This window comes from Tachysurus vachellii, chromosome 3 (assembly GCF_030014155.1).
Source record: "Tachysurus vachellii isolate PV-2020 chromosome 3, HZAU_Pvac_v1, whole genome shotgun sequence".
In the NCBI taxonomy this organism is placed as follows: Eukaryota; Metazoa; Chordata; class Actinopteri; order Siluriformes; family Bagridae; genus Tachysurus; species Tachysurus vachellii.
Genome location: NC_083462.1, coordinates 34,541,841 through 34,546,105, shown reverse-complemented (window position 1 = coordinate 34,546,105; position 4,265 = coordinate 34,541,841). Strand labels below are relative to the sequence as shown.

Below are 4,265 nucleotides of genomic sequence, written 5' to 3'. Positions count from 1 at the left end.
TGGGGTGGAACCACAAAAAAAGTCTCTCTCTACATCAGGCACTTTCCACAAGATATGTGAAGGTAAGTCTACTGTTAATTGTTTTGCGTGTCCTTTTGTTGTGTGCACTTGGCAAGTTTTAATCCTGCTTATTGTATTATTAACACTGTTTATCAGACTTGTCAGAGACTCCAGGATGAGACTGCAAGGCTAGATGAACTCAAAACAGAGCTACACTGCACAGATGAATTGGTGTCACAGCGGCTCTCTGATGTGAAGGAATGGGCAGTTGATGACCAGATAAAAGAAACAACAAATTTCCTTTTTTACTACTATTTGAAATTTTAAGTTTGATATTAAAGAGCAGCCAAAGATCATCAGTCTGATCATTGATGGATTACAACAGTTGGTGACATGACCTGCCACCAAAGACCACCATCCAATGTTATGCCACATATATATGTCTGGTTTATTTTATATTCCAGTTTCCCTGCAGGAAATGCACATACCAAGTTCAATGAAGTTGGATTAAAATGAGTTTTATGTATAAATTCAAACACTGAAACAGTTCTGTGTTTTAACAGTGAATTTGTTTTCACTATTAATTCTACAGAGACACCAGATACATCTCATGCCAGTCAAGGCACCACACACAGAGGACTTCAGCAGTCAATTTAGGGTCTTTACCTTAGTGTGAGGCAGCGGAAGCAAACCCTCTACCGCCAGAATGGTATAAATGTATAATATAATAGATTGATAAAATCAAGCTACTGTATGCATCCTACTCAACCAACAAATACATAGAAATACAAATAGTATTATACTTTTAATTTATTAATTAATTTATTTATTAAAAAGTAATTACATAAAGTGTGTGTATATAAAGTAATACTATTAATAATTATTTATATATATATATATATATATATATATATATATATATATATATATATATATACATATATAAATATTTATATATTCCATTCTTATCAATAGATCACCCTAAATGTTAGACACTAGACCTTTGAGCTACCTGTAAATTACAATTTTCACATGCTTCAATTTTCAGTTACTGCAGTTTTGCTTTCACATTTTGGGAGCTATATAATTTTTTCTTATTGAACAGTCACAAACTTCTATCCCTGTACTTCATGTTTTTTGTAGACAGCAGCAAGTTTCGCCACCGCCTTCGAAGGAAGCTGTCAGAAGACAAAAAGCTCCTCCTTCAGGAGATCCAGAAATACAATGGTCTTGTACAAGACTCTGCCACAAACATAAATGTAGCTACTGTGGAGCATTCCCTTAATGGAGAGAGCAATGTGTCTCAAATATGGCCATGGGAGGTTCATGGTAGTGGTATGTCAGTTTCCAGAAACTTCTCAAGAATTTATTTACAGTTCTGCTGTATAGACTATACTGAAAAAACACACAAACTAAATGAATATTACAACACTCAATATGTTACATGCATGCTTTAGATGCATGTAACATATTGAGTGTTGTAATATTCATTTAGTTTGTGTGTTTTTTCAGTTTTTTTATTATGTATCAACTTGAAAAGGTACATTTTATAGTTGAAAAACATTGCAATGCTATTATGCAAGATTGTCTCATGCATACATACAACTGTTATTGATTCTTAGCCAACATTTCAATCAAGAAACAATTGCATGACCAAGTGATGTTGGCGATGCGACTGCAAGAGGAAAAAAGCATTTTGGTATTGGAGATGGCACAACACTGCACATGGTTGCAGAGCCTGGCAGTGGTTCTCAAGAACAAGATGGCTGAGGAGGGTAAGTTGAATAAAACCGCTATCCATTTAAAGTATGAATTTCAAATGAAAAAATAAATAAACATTATCAGTCTCAGCCACACAATTTGAATGGAGTAGAAGGGTTATTGCCACAAATGGGGATTATAATTTGCGATGGTAACAAGTCAGTAAGGCTTTAAAGCGTTTCACATTTGCTTGATAGATTTGCTGTATCTGTTGTACTGTGTTACAAAAAAGGAGAAATTAACAAAATAATTTTGAACATTGAATTCAGCATCATCAAACACACCTATTTCTATTACCATGGCAACGATACACATTAAATATGCCAACCATCCTGGTATGTAGATTTGAATGGATGAAATCTTTTAACTCCATTGAAGTTCTTTGGCCTCATTAAGCAATCTTAACAAGCAGTTTGTCTTTAATGTAATCTCTTTTGTATTTTGAGATGTAGACATGGGAAATGAGGGACTTTGCTGTCTCTTAAGAAGACGACTTTCAGAGGTGTCAGAACGGTTGCAAGTTGTCCTCCAACAGTACAAGACTGCTTTAGGTCCTGAGGCCTCTGTCCTTCTACATGTTGAAGCAGAAGATCCAAGTGGCCTCAGTAGTCCAGACACCAGTGAGGATGAAGAGGAAAACACAGTTTAGGTATTTTATTTGTTCATATGTTTGTTTGTTCTTGAGAATAGACTGGGGGTGTTCCATCAAGGTGGATAAAGGAAAAGCCTGGCTTATTTTGATAAATCTTGATGATTTAAGTAAGAGTTCTGTGCCATTACTGTGGCTTAAGCCCAGTTCACACCAAAGATTCACAATGAGACAAAACCATTTTAGAACGTTACAGTGATGTAAACGGGCCCTTTTCAGCTTTACTCTGATGGTGACAATTCACCAGTTGCTGGTTTTCGAATGTAAGGTACAACACCTGTTTCAACAGCCAATCAGCTTGTAGCAAAGTCAGCCGGTCAAGTCACTAAACTGTTGGCTGGTTGAAGTTTTGGATGGAGGAAAGAGATGATCAATTTATCAATTAGTTTGGGGAACAGCACTATCTGTGTGACTCAAGCCTTAAAATTTACTCAACTCTTCAGGGCTGCTTATGTACTCTGTGCACATGCACAATGCATGCTTATTCAAGCCTGGTTAAAGTCATTGTTGACTAGACATGGCTAATAATTTAGTGGAATGGCTTGAGCCTGCAGTGAAAGTCAGTGTTAATTTAAGCAAGGCTTTTTCAAGTGGACAGCTTACATTAACTGCATTGATGGAATACCCCCCCGTTACTGTTACTCTTAATTTATTTGTGTATTTATTAATGCTTTACACACCTTGTTCATTCTAAAACAGTTGAACTTCACCTTCTTATCTTACCTCTTGCTTTTTTGTTTTTCTGTATTTTCCCAGATGGAAGATACACAAAGGACTGTGTTGAAGGAAATGGACTCGCCCTATATCTGTATATTATTAGTATGCTGATTGATTAAACACATCAAAATATGTATGCATCCTAAATTGTTGAAAATTCAAACTTTGTTGACAATTTATCCGTCACTGTCTTTTTTTTTGTCCTTACAAGCACATTGTACATTGGTACAGCAGATTTAGCTAATACATTAAGTACCTACGTATAATGCATTAGATTGCATGTAACAGAAAAATACACTGTTTTATATGCTATGATTATACTTTATATTGTATATTATTACAGTTGACAGAACTTGTTTCCCTGTTTTGTTGATGCTTTTCAAGCATCAACAAAGCTGATGCTTTTCACCTTAACCTCAGTCCAGTGTCATTAAAAACAACCTTATGACACGTGTGACAAATATGCATTTGGTGTATTTTCAATAAATTATTTCCAAAGAAATAATGTTTTTATTTTTCCATACATTATTTTAAAAACAAAAAGTTTTATGGTTGATGAAAGTAAATAGCTGGAGAAAGAAACATAAATTAAGCATATTTATGTGTAATCTTGTTTAATTTGACATCACACTGCATTATTAATACATTACTTTAAGGCAGGTATTTTTATTTATTTACAAACAAACTGTTCTTGGCATTAAACTTGAGATATAGAAGTAATGTGTATCTAAGGTGTATATGCATAATGTATGCATAGCTTTGTATTAGTATTTATACATTTACTGCATGTATTTTGGCATTTTTTTATTTTGGCGAGTGGCTAGACCTGGGAGAGTTTTTGTCTATGTATGTGTGACTGTATTTGGATTGTGTTTATGTAAGTAGTTTCTGTAAATACATAGAGGCAAACTCCTCACCTTTCAGTGAGAACATTTTGAGATCAAAATAGGTCATCTATAGGATTTGCATAGATCCAATGAAAACTGTGTTTTTATGAAAGGGGGTGTGTCTTACAGGGGTAACCAAATGTTTATTTTTGTAAAATGTTGCAACAATTTTTTGAGAAAAATTAGTTATTGACATATAGGGTAATAATAATACATGAAAAAAATCCCTTGAAGTAACTACAAATGAGCAT

General features: G+C 34.3%; 1 long non-coding RNA gene across 1 annotated transcript; it reads left to right on the top strand.

The window, feature by feature from the left end:
- The first annotated feature begins 377 nt into the window (after positions 1-377).
- LOC132843580 (uncharacterized) lies at positions 378-3,311 on the top strand. Its single transcript, XR_009648126.1, has 5 exons — positions 378-709; positions 1,144-1,335; positions 1,623-1,775; positions 2,214-2,410; positions 3,167-3,311. It is a non-coding gene; the product is annotated as an uncharacterized LOC132843580 (long non-coding RNA).
- The last annotated feature ends 954 nt before the right edge of the window (positions 3,312-4,265 follow it).